General features: G+C 38.7%; 6 pseudogenes across 6 annotated transcripts; 3 read left to right on the top strand and 3 right to left on the bottom strand.

The window, feature by feature from the left end:
* Positions 1-3,812: 3,812 nt before the first annotated feature.
* Positions 3,813-6,640, bottom strand: AT3G33055 (annotated as a pseudogene; the record flags this gene model as incomplete). Its single annotated transcript has 1 exon — positions 3,813-6,640.
* Positions 6,641-7,004: 364 nt separating this feature from the next.
* Positions 7,005-8,194, top strand: AT3G33045 (annotated as a pseudogene; the record flags this gene model as incomplete). The annotated part of the gene is made up of 1 exon: positions 7,005-8,194.
* Positions 8,195-8,224: 30 nt separating this feature from the next.
* Positions 8,225-11,659, top strand: AT3G33035 (annotated as a pseudogene; the record flags this gene model as incomplete). Its single annotated transcript has 1 exon — positions 8,225-11,659.
* Positions 11,660-12,478: 819 nt separating this feature from the next.
* On the bottom strand, positions 12,479-13,570 carry AT3G33030 (annotated as a pseudogene; the record flags this gene model as incomplete). The annotated part of the gene is made up of 1 exon: positions 12,479-13,570.
* A 1,151-nt stretch (positions 13,571-14,721) lies between these two features.
* AT3G33025 lies at positions 14,722-15,807 on the bottom strand (annotated as a pseudogene). Its single transcript has one exon.
* Positions 15,808-16,366: 559 nt separating this feature from the next.
* AT3G33010 lies at positions 16,367-19,392 on the top strand (annotated as a pseudogene; the record flags this gene model as incomplete). The annotated part of the gene is made up of 1 exon: positions 16,367-19,392.
* Between the last annotated feature and the right edge of the window lie 583 nt (positions 19,393-19,975).

Below are 19,975 nucleotides of genomic sequence, written 5' to 3'. Positions count from 1 at the left end.
AAGCTTTGAGAAGCAAGAAGAAGGTTGGTTAGTGTTTTGGAGTCGAATATGACTTGATGTCATGTGTATGATTGAGTATAAGAACTTAAACCGCAACCGGATCTTAAAGGCGTAAGAATTGTATCCTTGTTAGAAGACACAAAGCCAAAGACTCATACGGATTTTGGCTACACCATGAAAGCTTTGAGAATCTAGAAGAAGCTTGGTTAGTGTTTTGGAGTTGAATATGACTTGATGTCATGTGTATGATTGAGTATAAGAACTTAAACCGCAACCCGATCTTAAAAGCCTAAGTAGCGTTTCCTTGTTAGAAGACACAAAGCCGAAGATTCATACGGACTTTGGCCATACCATGAAAGATTTGAGAAGCTGAAGAAGGTTGGTTTGTGTTTTGGAGTCAAATATGACTTGATGTCATGTGTATGATTGAGTATAAGAATTTAAACCGCAACTGGATCTTAAAGGCGTAAGAATTGTATCCTTGTTAGAAAACACAAAACAAAGGACTCATATGGACTTTGGCTACTCAATGAATGCTTTGAGAAGCAAGAAGAAGGTTGGTTAGTATTTTGGAGTCGAATATGACTTGATGTCATGTGTATGATTGAGTATAACAACTTAAACCGAAACCCGATCTTAAAAGCCTAAGTTGTGTTTCCTTGTTAGAAGAGACAAAGCCAAAGACTCATATGAACGTTGGCTACACCATGAAACCTTTGAGAAGCAAGAAGAAGGTTGGTTAGTGTTTTGGAGTCGAATATGACTTGATGTCATGTGTATGATTGAGTGTAAGAACTTACACCGTAACCGGATCTTAAAGGCGTAAGAATTGTATCCTTGTTAGAAGACACAAAGCCAAAGACTCATATGGACTTTGGCTATAATAATAGGTTTTTGCTCAATTATCATAAAACACTAATCATGTCGTTGTAGTATTTTAGGTGTCAATCCAAATGGGTGTGATGCAGACAGATGAGATATGATCAGAAGTTGCTAAGTCTAGCCAGGCAGAATTTGGTTGGTTTTCTAACAGTCCTAGTGTTTATGCAGAAAACAGTAAAAAGTGACAGAAATGACTAATATACTCGATCGCAGGGTCGACTGCCAGAAGGGACCCTGTGATCGAGTACAACAGGATGACAGAGAGTGAAAATGCAGAAATGGACCAGTTTACTCTATCACGCAGTCTCACTGTTAGTAGACTGGTGTGATCGAGTAGAACGATTGAAAACAGAAAAATAATAAAATTCAATAGCAAGTGAATGAAACAGGTAAGTAAACAGAGAAATCAATTGGATGAGAAATTCCTAAGGATGGGGTAATCGAATAGTGTGGTCTCCTTAATCAATTCAGTTGGTTAACAAATATCAATTAAGCTATCCCTAGACAACAAGTTCAACAACAAATTAATTCACTCCCGTGATAGAAATCCTCAAGCATAGCTAGACACTGACCTAATTCCCATTAGCGATCTCTAACTAAGCAGGCAATAAGAGCCGACTGTTAAAGCCATTAACCGCTCTAAACGGCCAATCCCTTGGGATAGAGACGATTATCACTGGAATTAGTAGATTCAACGTTCCATTAAACGTCTTCTGGGCGCTGGAACGTCTGGGATCGGATTCCAGTTGATCAGAAAGGAATAAGCAGTAAACACAACTAATCCAGAAGGGATTCAATAAATCTACACTTAACCAACATATTCGACCAGAGGTTCCACAACTACTCTCTCCCATCCTCAGAAATCCTAATAACTACTAAGACAACATGCTTAAAGACAATAACATAGAAACGAAAGATGAACAAGCAAATGAAAGCAAAATCTGAATAACTTAGAAGATAAATCGAAATACAAAGTTGTAAGAATGAAAAGCGGCTGCTGAATAATAATGCAAAATTCGTGTCTCTAAAAGTGCATGTCTTAGGGCGAAACCCTTACAGACTTATTTATACTAAGATAAGAAAGCGGGCTTCGAGCCCACTTAACGGCCCATGGACGGCGTGATCAAGAGATTCGACTCAAAGTGGGCTTCCTGATGGGCTTCGAATGGGCCTTCTCTTCTCTTCTCTTTCTGATGCTAAGGTTGTCTGGTTGAGTGCGGATTGATTAGAGGGTCGAGGTGGTGGTCGAGTAGGTTGGTTGACAGAATGGTCTGGGCTGCTTCTTGTCCTCTGTGACCGAGTAAGTGTGTCAGCTGTCAGGATGGATTGGTTCTTCTCCTCTGCGATCGAGTATAACTGGTGATAAAGACTTTTCTAGACTTTTTTCTTCTGTAACAGGGGACTCTCAAAAGAAATCGACTGAGGTTTAGGAGAATGTTAAAGGTAAGAGCCAACCTATGCGTACAAGAATAGTATCCCATCTACCCAAAAACATAGACAGTGTATACACCAGCAGATGGTACTACCCTCAAGCCCAGAATATGATCCTAGTTCTACCCTTTGCACTCAAGGCATTTTTTTTTTCTCATTCTTATCTTGGATCAAACCACACTTTCTTTTCTTTGACTCTTATTCTAAGGAGAAGTTTCTTTTACTTTGATGGATCTAGTGGACTTTGGTTTTCTTTGACAACTATGGCTCTTGTTATCTTCTTGTGATCAAGACTTTTCTAGACTTTTTTCTTCTGTTGTTACAAAGCCTATATTTTTTTTAGTTCCCCAAAATCCATTACTAGACTAACTTGTTTCTCAACTTCCTTCTCCTAAAAACATCAACATTTCCTTTTTCTCTTATTTTTCTCATATACTCGATCCCCTCTTCAAGAATAGACACCCACCTAGTCATATCTAGCCCAGAAAACGTGGACTAGAACTACATGAGACACTACTCTTGTCGGCTCAAACCTAACACTTTCTTCCAAGCTCAATCCCGAAACAGGCCTCACAATCACACACGATATATAATAGGGCTCAAAAGAAAGGTTTGGTTAAGGGCAAGGGAAACTACTTCAATGATGGAAGCAGCTACTGGGGTTAGCAAGGGTGGTGAAAAATTTAATTCAAATTCGATGCTAAGACATTATAATTGCAAGTCAGATTCAGGTTCAAATTGATAGGGAATGGTATCAGATAATAACAGTGTAATCGAGTAGAGCATTCAAGACATGGTGTAGTTTTACTTCAATTTCATTGACTACGCATCAGACAACTAGCAACAATGAACCAAAATGCTTACAAAGCTATCTCATCATAATCCCCAATGCATATGCGACAATCCTATATGAAACATCATAGACTCAATCCTAAATGTGATGCAACTATATGAACACTTTGTTTTTGTGGAATACATTTTTCAGAAATTTTCTCAATTTTTTTGGTTTTTTCTATGCCTTAGATGAAGTTAAGACTCAAATGATGCAAATAAGACTCACTAGAAAACATGTTAAATACTTCTTGAATCCTCCCCCAAACTTAAACTACACAGTCCCTTGTGTAGTAGAAGTCTAAAGAAGAGTTCAAGAGACACTAAAAGAAAACGAAAACAAAAAATGGTATATACAATGATGGTTGTTTGTGGTACCTCAGTTGAAGGCTTTGGAGACGTAGTCGTCCATCTCCTCTCTGGTGTAATCCCATGGAATAGTGGGACCTTGTTATTGTTCCTCCTCCGTTGGCGCGGGATACTCGATCTCCACCTATGAGATGGAGTAAAAATTTTGAATTTTTACTCTATCTCCAGGTTACTTCTCTATTCCTGAGAACCACAAACACAACCAAAACAAATCAAAAATAACAAGAAAGAAAAATTATTTACAAGGATAATCATGGGACTTCCTCCCAAGTGAGCTTGTTTTAAGTCTCTAGTTTGACTCCTCACACTCATTAGGCTTAAGGAGGGTGATAGAGAAGAATTGAAATCTTTTGTTCTTCCTTAGCAGATGCAACATTGGACTTAGCATGCTCTCTTGACAGGTTTATAATTGAGTATTCAATGGCCCTTTCCTTGTAATCTTCTTTTATTGCTTGTTGGTAGTCTTCTTCTTCAGACCATTCTGAAACAAATTTCTTCTTTGATATAGTTTCAATGCCAAGTTGAGGTTGAATAGCTTCCCTTTGCATCCGACTCACTTTATCCCTAAATTCCTCAACAGTGCAAGCTAGCTTCTGGATGGTTTCTTCTTGGAGATCAGACTTCCTTTTAAGTTCTGGTCAATCAACTACACAGAGCGTACTAGATTGAGTGGTTGAGCTTGAAGGTCGTGTTGGAGCTAAACTTCGTTCCTTTACTCTTTCAGTCTCAAATCCATCTTTTGTAACCACTCCTTGGACCCTAAAGGTCTGTCCCTTTATGGTTGATCTTCTTGGAGCTTTGCTGATGTCAAACACTAACCTTATATCCTTCCCAAGATTGAGATTAATCTTTCCATCTTTGACGTCTATCACCGCTCCAACTGAGGCCAAGAAAGGTGTTCTTAGCATCAGAGGATCCTTAGGTTCTTCATCCATCTCAAGCACAACAAAGTCTGTACTTCTACTCCATTAATCTTGATAGGCATATCTTCTAGTAGGCCATAGGGTTTTCTTAAGGTCCTATCAGCAAGGATCAAAGATAGGTCGCACGACTTATATTTGACAAATCCCAGCTTCTTTGCCATAGAAAGTGGCATTAGGCTGACTGAAGCTCCTAGATAACATAGACAGTTGCTGAAAGCCAGTTGCCTAATAGAGCATGGTAGAGTAAAAGATCCCGGATCTTCCAACTTTTCTTGAACAATATTCTTCTGGATGATTGCACTACACTTGTGAGTTAACGCCACAGTTCCTTGAACTTCTTTGATCCTCTCTGTCATCATGTCCTTCACACGCTTGTGTGAGTTCGATATTAGCGCAAGACAGTCTACTAGAGGCATTGTGATTTCAAGGTTCTTCAATTGTTTTTCAAGGAGAGCTTCATACTTCTTTATTAGTTGCTTCTTGAATCTCCCTGGAAATGGTAGTGGAGGCTTGTATGGTGGAGGAACAAAGACTTTATCCTTGGTTTTAGCAGAGACAGGCGTTTTAACAGAAGAAAGTACTGCTTGAGCTTGCGATCGAGTACTGCGATCGAGTATGGGCTCCTCTATTGCTATTTCAGCTGGAATTTCATTCTGAACTAAATCCTCCCCTTCTTGAACTTCACTGTCCCTAGTGATAGAGGTTGAGGCATGTCGAGTTGGCAGCTCTCGATCATGGCAAATAGTGATGGCGTGAGCAGTGGCGTACTCCTTAGGGTTCTGGATTGCTTTCCCTGGAAGCTGGCCTAGGTTGTTATTAACAGATGGTGAAGCGAGGATGCCTTCCACATATCTCATCCTAGTGCTCAGTGATTCAAACTTGCTGTTAAGTTCAACGCCTTGTCGGTCGACTTTGTTGTTTAATTCAGCAAGCTTCTTAGCGATTTCCATTGCTCCTATGGCTTGTCCTTGAATGAGCTGCTGGAGCATTTTCATTATGTCTGAATTCTGATGCGCAGGTGCTTGTTGTTGATGTGGTGTGAAACCAGGTGGTGGCTGATGTTGTTGATATCCTCCTTGAAACTGCTGCTTTGGAACAAACCCTTGGCTTTAGTTGTATGGAACAAACGGTTTGGGTTGGTTCTGCTGCTGCTGAGGGTAGACTTGATCCTGAGGGTTGGCGGTATTGGTGCTTCTGTATGACAGATTTGGGTTGGGTCTGTAATTGTTGTACCCCTTGTTGTAGCCACCTTGATTCTGAACATAGCTGTCAGGACACTGATCATTCTCCCCCTCTTGTACTTGGAATGGTTCATCTTAAGAGATGAGTTGAACATGTTTCTGCTGTACTTGGAGGATTTTGTCTAGTTTGTCATTGAGAGCTTTCATGTCTCTACGGTTCTTGTCATCAGAGTCAGAACTGGTGCGGATGCTTCTGTCATAATCTTCATTATAATTACCATCCGACTAAGCGAAGTTTTCAACTAGCTCCCACCCTTCTTCAACATCCTTCTTCAGGAAATTCCCATTTGAAGTGGTGTCAAGCAGCATCCTTATCTTAGGTAAGACGCCTCTATAGAGTGTGCTGAGAAGAGAAGCTTGCTTAAATCCGTGATGAGGGCATTTGGTTTGATAACCCTTAAAGCGTTCCCAAGCTTCACAGAAGGTTTCATTTTGCTTCTGAGTGAATCCGGATATATCATTCTGGAGTCTTGCAATTCTAGAGTTGGAGAAGAATTTTGCCAAGAAAGCCTTTTTGCAGTCATCCTAGGACGTGATTGATCCCTAGGGTAGCGTCTTTTCCCACATATGTGCTTTGTCTCCAAGTGAGAATGGAAACAAGCGAAGCTTGAAACCATCTTCACTAACTCCATTGATTTTAGTAAGGCTACAAAGCCTTTCAAACTCGTCTAGATGATCGAGCGGATCCTCCATTGGCAAGCCATGAAACTTGTTCTCCTGCACCATTGCAATGAGGCTGCTTTTGATCTCAAAGTTGTTGTTCTGTATTGGAGGTGGAACAATGCCATGACACTGGTTGTGGTTGTGAGGGAAGTCACCAACACCAATGTTGTTAGGTTGCTTTTGCTCATCTACAATGTCAGCCATGGTGTCTGTTGCTTTCAGTTCTCTCAGTTGGCAAGCAATACGGTCGATGTTATCGTTGAATAGGAAGTTCTGATTCCCTTGTGACCGTGTATGCATGCAACAGGTACAACCTGGCTATAACTGACAAATAAAGTTGGTTGCTAAGTACCTGAAATACAAAGTCTGAAAAGACACAATGTTAGTATCTCTTACAACAAAAACGAACTTGATCTTAACAATTTTGAAATCTCAAATATAGCAAACAAGCACCCAGTTGACAACGGCGCCAAATTGATAATAGGTTTTTGCTCAATTATCCTAAAACACTAATCCTGTCGTTGTAGTATTTTTGGTGTCAATCCAAATGGGTGTGATGCAGACAGATGAGATATGATCAGAAGTTTCTAAGTCAAGCCAGGCAGAATTTGGTTGGTTTTCTAACAGTCCTAATGTTGATGCAGAAAACAGTAAAAAGTGATAGAAATGACTGATATACTCGATCGCAGGGTCGACTGCCAGAAGGGACCATCTTATGGTTGTATGACTTCAAACAGTTGTATGACTTCAAAGGTCCAGATGGGTACTGCTCAGACATATCAAGAGGCGTCTCATTAGATGAGTGTAAGGTCACGGGACTTAAGTCACAGGATTATCACGTGTTAATGCAACTACTTCTGCATATTGCTCTTAGAGGGTTGCTACCTAAAGGTCCTAGGGTTGCAATCAGGGGCATATGTACGTTCTTCAACCACTTGTGTCGACGAGTAATTGATATGGAGCAACTTTTGGAACTAGAAACTGAGATCGTTGAAACCCTTTGCCTGTTTGAAAGGTTTTTCCCACCAAGCTTCTTTGATATAATGGAGGATTTGACAGTACATTTAGGCAGAGAAGTTCGGTTAGGTGGACCAGTTCATTTCAGATGGATGTATCCGTTTGAAAGATATATGAAAGTTCTAAAGGATTTTGTTATCTAGCTGAAGAATGCATACAGTTTTTAGTGAATTTTTGAAGAAGACAACAAATGTTCAGGAAAATGTTGATAGAATTACTTAGTATGAGAGCAACTTTATACTTGACGGGCCTCCAATCTCAGCAGGCTCTTATATTAATCTTACAGAAATAGAGACAAAAATAGCCCATATGGTTGTCATCCAAAATATGGCAGTCTTTGAATCTTATGTTGAGTAAGTTCCAGTCAGCATGTTCATTTTACTTAGCTATATATATTTTACTTATCCATATGGCTGTCTTTAACTACTTCTTATTTCTCCTTGTATTAGTGAGCACCTGGAACATCTACAAGACTCAAATGTAAGATGCAGACGTGATGCATCACTGTTATGGAGTATGCACACTCAGAATTTTGCTTCATGGCTTAAAAAACAGGCATGTTTATCTCTCACACATGACACTTGAACACTATACTTTATCAGTAAGCATATAGGTGTCTGACATTTTCTTTTTAAATTTGTTAGATACCTCTTGATTCAAACAGACATGAAGAAACACTTAAATGGTTAGCTTATGGTCCACGTAGTTGTGCAAGGACATATACTGGTTATATAGTGAATGGGCAGCGATTTCATACAAGAACAGTGGATAAAAAAAACTCAGAACAGTGGTGTGTACTATGAGGCAACTGCTATCTGTAGGTCTAATGCAAAAGACACTTATAAACCTGAATCATAGTCAAGTCTCATTTTTATGGGATCCGTACATACTAGCCTCTCAAGCAAAACAAGTTTTTAACCTAAGAGAAGATGACTCAACACCTTGGTATGTTGCATTGAGAGGATCTTCAAGAAGATTCTGTCAGAAAGAGTTTGTATATTCAATTGCAGCCATTGGCACATTCCCACCAAATGTTGACATAGACGCTGACTTGGATGACGCTGAGAATGAGAGGACTGATTGTGAAGGAATATATGTTTGTGAAATGTAGTTTTTTTTTGTTTCATTTTCATTCCTTGTTGTCTTCTCTATGTTTTATGTCTGTTTCCCACAGTGTGTTCAATGTCTTATCTGCATCCGGTGTACTTAACCCTTTACTCTTTCATTTTTCTCAGGTGATTTAAGATGGGACAACAGAAGAAAAGGCGAGGTAGAAGTAACAAAAAAAGGTCAATGCAAAGAATGTCAATGATGAGGTCGAGTATATTGGTACAATTGAACCACAAGTCAATGATGAGGAACATGTAGAACCAGCTGAAGTTCAAGTATCAGATGCAAATAAGGTGAATGGTGAAGATCATTTGGAACCAGATCAAGTAGCAGATCCAGATCAGGTGGTTGATGGAGATCCGGATAAGGTCAATGAGGAAGAACCTTAAGGAGAGCTTGTTTTATCTGAGGGTCATGAATATGTTGAGCCAAAGCGTAAGAGACATCGAGGACCAACTAGGCTGAAGGATATTGCCAAGGATCCAAATGCGAGAGTAAGAGTAGAGTTCAGTAACATGGGAGAGTCTATTGATAAAGGCTCAGTTAAGCTGGCAGCATTTGTAGGGGCATTAGTAAGAGAACACGTTCCAATCACAATTGAACGTTGGACTAAAATTGGTGAAGAACTCAGGACTGTTCTCTGGAAATCTGTTCAGGTAAGCTTTGTGTAAAATTTACAAGTTTATTAGATATTGGTGAGTACTTAACTGCTTTGTTTTTGATTGCAAACAAGGTTTGAACTAGATGAAGAGTACCAAAAGGTTACATTGCTTAGGCGGATGGGATGTTTGTGGAGCTCCTGGAAATCAAGGCCAGTTACAAACATTAGAGAAGCTAAGACTAACCAAGAGAGGATGAACATGCGACCTAAAAACATTTCTCCTTTTGATTGGCGTAAATTTGTGAAGCTCAAAACTAGCCAAGAATTTAAGCTATGCATTTGGAATTTGTAAATTTATCTATATACAATAGAAATTAACATTCATCTGTTAGGTTGTAAGCGATAGCCACAAGGAAAGAAGGCGCAATCAGATTTCACACACTTGTAGTCGCAGGGGAATGGTTAGACTTGCCGAAGACATGGTAAAACTTGTACACACTTATATTGTTCATATTGCTCAGCCTTTTTCCAAAGTCCAAACACTTATGTATTAACTGAGATCATTTTTTTGGTTTAGAAAACTGGTAGTGCAGACCCATCTGAAGTGACAAGGCTAAAGGTTTGGGTTAAGTCACGTACTAAGAAAGATGGTACACAAGTGAATACGAATGCTGCTGAAAAGATTGTGAGTTATTTTGTTTTGTTTGATTTGCATTTTGGCATTTTGAATCACACTTGATATTTTAAAATGTATCTTATGAGTTTCAGAAAAAGGCAGAAGAGATTGTTAACAATGATAATCCATCAACAAATGAAGCACAAGATTCACTACGGTAACTGTTAGGGCCTGACAATCCTGGTAGGTAGAATGAGAGCAATGGGTCGCAATATGAATAAGACCAAGTTAGCTTGTTTCCAAGTGAAGCACAAGTGTATGACTGAAATGCTAGAGAATCAGCTTCGTCTACAAAAGAAGGTCAATGAGCTACAAGAAATAATTGAGAAAATGAAGAACCAGGTTAGTGCACTTATCTATTTATATATAAAGACTTACAGCTCAATTAGTACATAAGATTTGACTTTGTTTTTCTCTTTTTGTAACAGATACAATCACCTGAAGTAGGTGAAAACTCAGCTTCAAGAGTAAGTCACTCATATCATATGCTTTGATTTGCTCTAACAGATACACTCACTTAATACTTTGTCTATCTTTTTCTTTTACAGAGTGTGAACAAAAGGACACAACCAAAATGTGTCTTACTTGATTGGGCTGGTTCGTATGCAAAAATTGCTGAGGGATGTATTATTCCTTATGATCTGGGTGAATTAGTGAATGACTGTCGCTTAGGTCCTACCGATGTTAAAGTCTTGATTGACACTGATATTGAACCAGAAGCATTCCTTTGGAGACCTGCGGCTAACATGTTCACCATTGAGAAAGCCGTTGAACATATGATTGCATGGCCTGCTGCTATGTGTGTTAGCCTAGAAGAGGATCTCCAATAAGAAGACATTGTAGGCCAGGTAAAGTTTATTATTCAGTCTCATTCTCATATATAGAGTAATGATCTTCTATTAACATAATGTATTTCCGGGTTTCAATATTTTTGACAGGGACCAAATAACAAATGCCAGCTTTTTGATTTGTCTTCAAATGATGTTGTTGTTGCAGAAGGACGTTGGCAGACACAAGAACAAAATGCATTAGTCAATGGGAATCCTCTCGGACCTCCAATAGTGAAGATATATGTCGATGCAATTCTTCAACCAGAGACATTTATATGGAGGTCAACGATGGATGTGACTTACCTTGAGGACTGTTTAATGACTTACCTTTCCATGGCCTGTCAACAAAGTTATCTTTGAAAACCCTGCAGATGCAACATGCCACATATCTCCACTTCACAATTCTGCGGCAAGAGGAAAATCACCATTGGAAGCAGTAGCATCGGTAGGCAAGTCGGCAGCATCAGTAGGCAAGTCAGCAGCATCAGTAGGCAAGTCAGCAGGATCAGAGAAAGCAGCAGCGTCCAGGAAAGCAGCAGCATCAGGTTCACAAACTGCAACAGTAGGTTATAAGCCATCCCCTGAGATATCTACAGCAAAAAGTACAAAATCCGTTGCAACAGTTTCAAAGGGCATAGCTAAGAAGTCCACAGCTACAGGTTCAAAGTCTCTTGTCAAGAAAATTCAACTGCTGGATTCACAACTCCCTCTGAGAAGATCTCCGGTATTTTGTTTGTTGTTATTACGTATTGAATCTGATTATTTTTCTACATACATTAAAACTGGTTTATATTGTAACATGGCAGCGTAAAGGTGTAGCTGAAGTTATCAAGGCCAATCAGAAGTGTAAGTTAATGGATATCAGTGGAAGGAAGCAGGTGGTTGCTAAAGGACGTGTGCATCCAGTCGACCCAGACCAAAAGGTACACAATGTTCGCTTGGGAGCTAATGTAGCTAGAGTTTGGGTGGATATAGTGAAAATAGATGATGCAACAGTTTGGAGGGCATCAGATGAAATCGATTATATGAGAGATTCACTTGGTTCATCTATTGCATGGCCAATGGATAAGTTTGTCATCTATTGAGTTTAAGAATAAACTGGGTAAGTTTCTAGATTACAGTGATCCTTGTACTTTGGTTTTATATACGAAACTGAAATGAGACATTGTTGATTATTGCAGGGAATGAAGAAACTTTGGTCCAGGGTAGCTAGTTTAAAGTAGTCTTAGACTAGACTAATCAACCTGTATTATGTAATTCAGAATAACACTTGTTGTCTACTTTGGATTTAGACTTATGATTTAGACTTATGTTATGTTGAATGATTTGTATGGATTTTTCCTCTATGTTGTTTTTGATTCTGACTTTAGATGAAATTTCTATTCAGACTTTTTTTCTCTATGTTGGGTTCTGGAAATTCATATAATAGCAAAAACAAACAAGTTGTGAAAGATTGTATTACAGCATAACTAAACCGCATAAATAAACAAAACTTAACAATTATTTACTATTATGGTAGAAGAATCATATATCATAGCATAAAAAGTAATGCTAAAAAAAAATCTATTATGGCACGAACTAATTGCTAACATAGAATAACCTATTATGGCACGAAATTAAAATCGTCGTTATTTTTTAACAAAACATTAAAGTGCTATATTACTATTTAAAACAGCGTTCCAATTTTGCTATTATATCATTAACTATAATAGCATGTCCAAAACCGCTATCGTAGGAGTGACACCTACCATAGCTACCGAGAACATAGCGTTTGTGAATTCGCTATCGATAACGTAAGATAGCAAATTTTTAGCGCTAACAATGAGCAAATTTCTTGTAGTGAATTAACTTAACCAGCTGAACCAGCTCAACACATTTCAATCCTAATACCCTCCTTCAAGATGGAGACGAGTAGATATTGAGGACTCCCATCTTGCGCATGTTCTCTCTACATGGAGCTGGATGAAGAGCTTTGGTAAGGACATCTGCAAGTTGATTGTCTATCCTTACAAACATGGTCTTCATAACACCATTATCAGTAGCTTCACGAACTTGGTGGCAATCGAACTCAATGTGTTTAGTTCTCTCGTGATAAACAGAGTTCTGAGCTATGTGAAGAGCAGCTTTGTTATCACAGTACAGATAACAAGGAAGAGTGAAAGGAATTCGCAAAGCTTTGAGAATGTAAGTAAACCAGATCAGTTCTTTAGTGGTCTTGCTCATAGCCCTGTATTCAGATTATGCTGAACTCATTGAAACCATACTCTGTTTCTTGGACCTCCATGAGATAAGAGATTGACCAATCAAGATAGCAAATCCTTTGACTAATCGTCTAGAATCTTGACAAGCTCTCCAATCATCATCACAGAAACCACTAATGGAGAAAACATCACCACTTCCATAAAACAATCCCTGACCAATTGTTCCCTTCACAAATTTCAGAATCTTGTGAATGGCCTGAAGATGAAATTGTTTAGGTGCTAACCAATTATTTATCTTTGACTTTGGTAATAACAGTTTTTCAGAGAGAGATTCAATCTTAGCAACAGATGGATCCCTAATCTCTTATGCCAAACATCTAAAGTATCAACAGTGATAGAACAAATAGACTTACCTTGAAAAGTATGATCAGAGACATGAATAAGATACTTATCCAAACTCAAGACATACAAATTTGCGACTTAACTACCTTTGCCAATCAATAGGTCATGAGTAAGAGCCTATATCACGCAATCATCAGAAGTAAAACTCACTTTAGAATTTAAAGATTTAGTTATTACACTGACACCCAATAGATTGAACTTAAATTCAGAGAAATGAAACACATTTTATAAAAGTAAAGCATCAGTAAGTTGAATGTTACATATCCCATCTATCTTAACTGTTTGACTATTGGGTAATCTAACATAAGTTCTTTCTAAGGATTTGTAATCTTTGTAAAGGTTTCTTTCATGAGTAACATGATGACTAGCTCCTGAATCTATGACCCTAGCTCTAGAAGATTTTAATTTTTTAGTTTTATGCCTACCATTATGTGATAAAAACAATATAAATGAAAATCTCCTACTTTTTTTTTTTTCTCTACTAACTTAAGGAAAAATGTCAAAAAAAGCTTGAACTTTCAAAAATGGGATGTAAAAAGCTTGGACTTTAGAATCGCCATTAAAATCATGAAGTTTTGGTTGACTTCAAAGTCAATTATGAAAGTTTGTTGACTCGGCCGTTTTACACGTAACGTGAAGTCAACTGATGGAAAAATTAACAGGGTTAAATATCCAGTTAGAAGTTCTTTTAGATTATAAAACGTCGTCGTTTTGGCTTTAAATTTTTTTAACAAAATTGAGACTCGAACCCGACTCCTTTGATTAACCCACACCTATACACTACCGACTAAGATACAAATTATATTGATACTTTCTCAAACATACAAACTTATCTTGTTATAAATAAAATGCTCAAATAAAAAATAAAATAAAAAATAATAATGCATAGATTTATAGACTCAAAAATCAACAAAAAACAACACTATCTAATAAAATATTCTGATTCGTCTACTCCTCCGGCGTTTTCTCTCCCAAAGTAAGTGCTGGAGAATCTCATAAAACAAAGTTACATTATAAAACAAATTCGTCGTTTGGTAATGATATGTGTGACTCTAAATCCTTTGCCAACTGATACATATATTTCAACAAAGAGTACAATTTGCGAAGAGACCTAGATCTTTCTATACCTTCAAAAGGATATGGTAAGACACCAAATTGGCGACCACATGATGCATCGTCTTACAAGCATTGTAAATTTAATTTTAATACAATGTCAGGACAAAGCGAAGATTCAAACTGAAGTTGCTGACAGTAGTTAAGTCCTTGGTCTTCAAGACTAGACAAACTTTCCAACATACATCAAACTAAGTCTGACCATACATACATCAAACAAAGCGTTGAAACGAATTGAGATGTGGAGACTTTTTCCTGAATCAAGATTTATATCAAACAAATTTACATGACGGTTAGGGTTTAACAAAGAAAGTGCCAAGTAAGGTGTCCAGCAAGTGGCAATGTCATATAATTTAATACAAAGACAGAAATAAAAAGAGAGAAAATACAATGCCAATTAAAAAGAGAAAGCATGTATTGTGGCGTTCAAGTCATGGGGTGAAACCATTGAGCATCCTTGAGATTCATGTTGGCGAGTTGAGGGAAGCGTTTGAGGGTCTTGGTTGCAAGATTGAACACATATATGTCCAGATCAAAAGGGATTTTAAAACGGGCACGGTCATGACGAGTAAAATAGATAGAGTTTGGCTTGATACCTAGGGTATGGTTAGCAGGCATGGTAATACCCAAGTCAAGAAGAAGGGCTTCATCACCAAGAGAATCTACCTCAAGAAGCTTGGGGGGGGGTGGTGGTAGACATGTGGGTCGTCTAAGTTGTTAGGATCCTTTGAAGAGACAAAAGATCCTCTAGTTTTCAAAGGTTATGCCCTCAACCAACAAAACCTCTCCTGATATTATATCCGCAATGCTAAAAGAATTATGTTCTCCGAGAGGGGAAAACATTTGCTTTGGGTTACTCCCGGTGACATCCTCGAAACCTTTGATATCCAGACAAATCAATAACTCGAGCGAAACGACGTTTGGTTGCGATGTAAAGACGGTAACCCCAGAGTACTAGATCAGTTAAGCCATTTACAACCTTGGGGACCTGGTCAGACAAGGGAATGACAGTGTTATGAGTATCCCCCTTCTTGCAATAGAATAAATAGGTATAAGGGTTAAAGAACCACACTACAACGAACTCTCCCGTCTTCTTGTCTACCCACAAACGGCCTCTCAGATCATCGGCGTTCTCGTTGCAATAATCGCCACTAGGTAATTCAAAACAGTATTCCTTATCTACCACACGCTTGAGAGTATATGTATCTGATTGGAGCGACTCTAGAGGCAGAAAATTGATCCTCCTATCCTGGCTAAACACATCTATAATAGCTAAATTGCATCCAGAATATAACATTAGACACCATTTATCTGAGTTTGTCAGGAACCAAATCCCTGAGGATTCTATCAGACTCCTTTCAATTTTGCCTTCTTTCGGGTTGTACATCACACAACCGTCGTCAAGGAAAAGCATTATCCATGGAGATCCACTTTTCTGGGTGATCTAATCATCAGAATTCGAACGTGGGGCCTTAAAACATTGACGATCTGACAAATTAGTCACACACCGTTTGAGTTATGGTATCTCAATTATGAGAATTCAGGAAGCACAATCTCTCGTTGTTCGCGTCTGAGCTTGAGGGAGGCGTGAAAACGCGAGATGGCTATTGTCTTCATATATTAACATGAGAAAATAAAAAATAAAATTTGCAATATATTAAAAAGAATTTTTCACATTAGTGGACGAAAAAAGAATTACTCCCATGATTTGTCAAAGTGAGATATGATTTTTACCGTTTGTCTTGTCAATCATTTTCGGACCAAAATATCCTTAATGGAAGCAACCAAACCGCACATGAGTTGGTTTCGGTTTAGTTTCTACGGTTCAGTTTTTGAAAAAAAAAAAATGAAACGAAGAAACCGAAGAAGAAGAAAATGAGAAAGAGAAAGGGGCGGAGAGATTTGAGAGAGAAATAGAAAGAAGTTCAAAATTCATTATCCACTCCTTCATATTTCGACATCACTTCGAATTGTTGGGTAGTTGAATTGAGCCACTGAACTCCAAAATCCGGCGAAGAGAAAGTTGCAGTTTTTTGAGCGAAGTGAGGAACCTCTGGCGAGATAGCAACTTTTGCTATGGCTGGGAATAAAGCAAACGACGAAGTCCCGACAAAGCAACATACCCAGGATACTGGTCCAGAGAAGGAGAAGCGGGTACTCAGAGTTTCCCCGAGGAGAAAACTCTCTCCGACAAAGGCAACAGAGGAGCTGGGTTAGTATCTCTAATTTATCGTCTGTTGTCTTTGGGTGTATCGGAATCGTAAAGCTTGTTTGATTAAAGGGTTAGAACTAGTCGGAATTTAGCATATCTTTAGGATGGAATTTTGAGAAGTTGAATTGGAAATTTCTGTTTCCGCCAAAAATCAGATTTTGAGTTATAATCTGGATAATTCCTGTGTACGTACAGGAATTCGTATTGCCTAATTGTATATCACTTTTAATTGCAGGCAGTACAAGTGTTGCTCCGACTGAAGATCTTATGGTTGAAGAGTTACCACAAAGACTCTTTGCTCTAGACCGGTACCCTGTCAAGACGAAGATGAACGCGTACTCTAAACCGGAGTACATTTCTAACATAGCAAGTGTATTCAAGGGAAAACAAGAGATGCAGTTTCTTCTCGATTCTCCATTTGGGGATCTTTCTAAAATACATGCAAACAAGTCTTCCTTCTCTGGTAAGCTTGTTCTTGGACTAATATGCCGCCAGTTAGTGACAAAGAAGGTGAATGAGATGTGGATGGTATTCGGCGGTCATCCTATCAGATTTGGATTAATAGAATTTTGTATCATAACTGGACTGGAATGTGGGAAGTATCCCAAGAAGAAAGCCGTGGAGGCTGTTATAAAGGTGAAACTTGGGTGTAAAAGTGTTTGGAAGACTCTGTTTAGGCCGAGGTTTGGGAAGGAACCGAATCCAACTATTGCTGAATTGGTGAGCTGGGTGAAGGAGGAGGAAAGCATGGAAGGGTGGAAGCAACTGGTTCTCTCTCTTACAATTCTGGTAGATGGTGTGATAGCGTCCCACAATAACCCCAACAGTCCGATTTTGAAGACTGTTGAAAAGACGAAGAACGTGGAATTGTTCTTCAAATACCCATGGGGAAGGGTGTCTTTTACCCGTACTTTGGGCAGGATAGCAAAATTACAAACACCTTCTGATGTTGAACTACTGATAAGGTGTTTACTGGATGGGTCTTATGCACTTTATGGCTTCCCATTAGAACTCCAACTATTTGCTTTTGAAACACTCTCATCCATTGCTAAGCTAGTACATGATGATCAAGCTAACAGGACATTTACTCAGAGGTCTATCCATCGGCTTTCCTCACTGCAGGCAATCCGGACATCTAGCATATTGGAGTGTGAGGCTGCTGATGAGGTGTGTTCAATTGTTTATGTACGTACATAAAAAGTAAGTGTACATTCTCTATGGTTAACAAACTTATTTGTGTAGGTTGAGGTCAACTATATTCTGAAACCATCGGACAATGTGTAGGCTGATGATGAAGTTGATGATCCAAAAGTTGATTACATTGAGCGACTGTTGATAGATGGGCACGAGTGGCAGGAGGATGAATGGGATCGAGGTTATACTGGAGTAACAAAGCAGGTGCGCCCACAACAACAAGAAGAGATAGGTAAGTATAAATGTTGTTTTCATATTTTCTGGTTATTGCACCAAGAAGAAAACCAATAAATAGCAGCAACTGGTATATTGTAGGTGTCAAGAGGAAAAGAAATGCATCGGGCCCGAGCCCGAAAGCACCTGCTATGAAAAAATAGAAATCTGTTGTTGAATGTGATAATGAAGAAAATGATGAGGATTGTCGTGGAGAGCCGGTGCTTGAGAGGTGTTTAGTTGAAATGAGGAGGTGTTTCAAGAAGCAGGAAGCCCAAATGAATCAAATGCAAGAAGATATGAAACACTTTGTCCATCAGGAGATACGTGCTGCCCTTGATCCAATAGGCAAAAAGCCAGAACAAACCATACCTTCCCATGATTCACGGGAAACACCTACATCTATGGATAAGGCACTGGTGAGTGCGAAGAAGGCATCGAGAAGGATGTCTACAAAAGGAAGCACTAGAACGAGAAAGTCTTCAAGGCTGAATCGTGTTTCTCATGATGTGGACACTCCTGCTCTTTCTGTTGGTGGTAATTCCAAAGAGGAAGATTTGGATGTCCCTGGACTACCTACCATTGTTGTCGGCGGAAGAAGAAATTCTTCAAGGCCGAAGAAGAGGGTTTCTTTTACTGTCGACACTATTGAGCTCTCTGATTCCAATAAGGAAGATATGCAAGGATTCATTGATGACCAGGTATGGCATGTACGTACATTCCTAAATATTTTCAAATCCATATGTACGTATAACTGTACTGTCTGCTTACAGGATGAAGCCAATAATGAAAGTGATTTTACTGCAAAAGATGGACTGGATTCTTCGTCCACTGAAGCAGAGATTGTTGACACTGGATTACACTGTATTTGTTTCAGGGAGAAGAAAGTGATGCCAGTGCTGCGACTGAAGCTAATGTTTGCGAGGAAGAAAAAATTGGTGAGCCTTCTGATGGAGATACATCTCGTGAGTCTGAACTTAACGACAAACCCGCCACAAGTGTACATACATTTTGTTTTCGCTATGGTCTGTGTACATAGATTATTTCATACATAACTAAAAATGCAGCTATCCGATGTTAAATTCAACAAGTTGAGGCGGCAGCTGAATCCAAATTAGTACCAGGGATGAAAGTGGAAGTACCTGAGGAGACCCACAGTGATCCCCCTTCACCATTTGAAGTAGTTAACAATGTAAGTTAACTATATATGAAAATAAAATTCACTATGAATTGTTCAAATTTATAAAATTTATATTATGGAGGTGACACGCGAGTTGGAAACCAAAGGCTCCGTTGATTTGGATGCAACTAATGTTATCGAGGTAACAATTTGTGTGTTTCAATTCCTACGCACTTATTAGCATACATAGGATTATATGTGTACATTATAGAGACTTGTGTACGTTAACTTCTACAGGGAGTGTTGGAAGAGACGGGTATTGTCGACGGGTCTAGAGGAAATGAGGATCCAATGTTGGGAATGTCCTGAAATCAGTTGTACTTTACTCTAGTTAAAGTTGTAATGTCGAGGTTTGATATTTGTATAATATTAGGTGGTTATAATGTTTTGCTAGAGACCGCTTATAATCTATGAGTTATAACTCATTACTAATATTATACAAACCTACAGGGTCACACACCTAAGCAAACTGGATCAATAAAAAAAGAGTTATTGGGCTTTGGCCCATTATTAACCCTAATTGGTTAGGGTTAAACGTTTGGCTATATATATGATATATTAGCAACTTTTGTGAGATACACTTTTGATCACAAAACCCTAAAAGTAGAGAGACAAATAGTTTGTCTAAGTTTTGAGATTAGATCTCAAAGGAACTAGCATTCCAGATCTGATCAAGTTTGTGTGCGTGTGGAACCGGTAGAGGCACAACACTTGGGGTGCTAAAACAACCTTGAAACAATATGGTTCATCTTTCCGCTGCAGAATATCCAGGTATATTCAAACCCTTTGATCTAGATTTAATTCTTTGTTTACACAGTTCCTGGCAATTGAATTTGTGATTAGTTTTATAAATCGTTACAAACATGGTACAAATTCCTTCAGTGGT

The sequence above is a fragment of the Arabidopsis thaliana genome, chromosome 3 (genome assembly GCF_000001735.4).
Source record: "Arabidopsis thaliana chromosome 3, partial sequence".
Taxonomy (NCBI): domain Eukaryota; kingdom Viridiplantae; phylum Streptophyta; class Magnoliopsida; order Brassicales; family Brassicaceae; genus Arabidopsis; species Arabidopsis thaliana.
The sequence above is the reverse complement of the archived record's forward strand: the minus strand, read 5'-3'. Positions and strand labels throughout refer to the sequence as shown.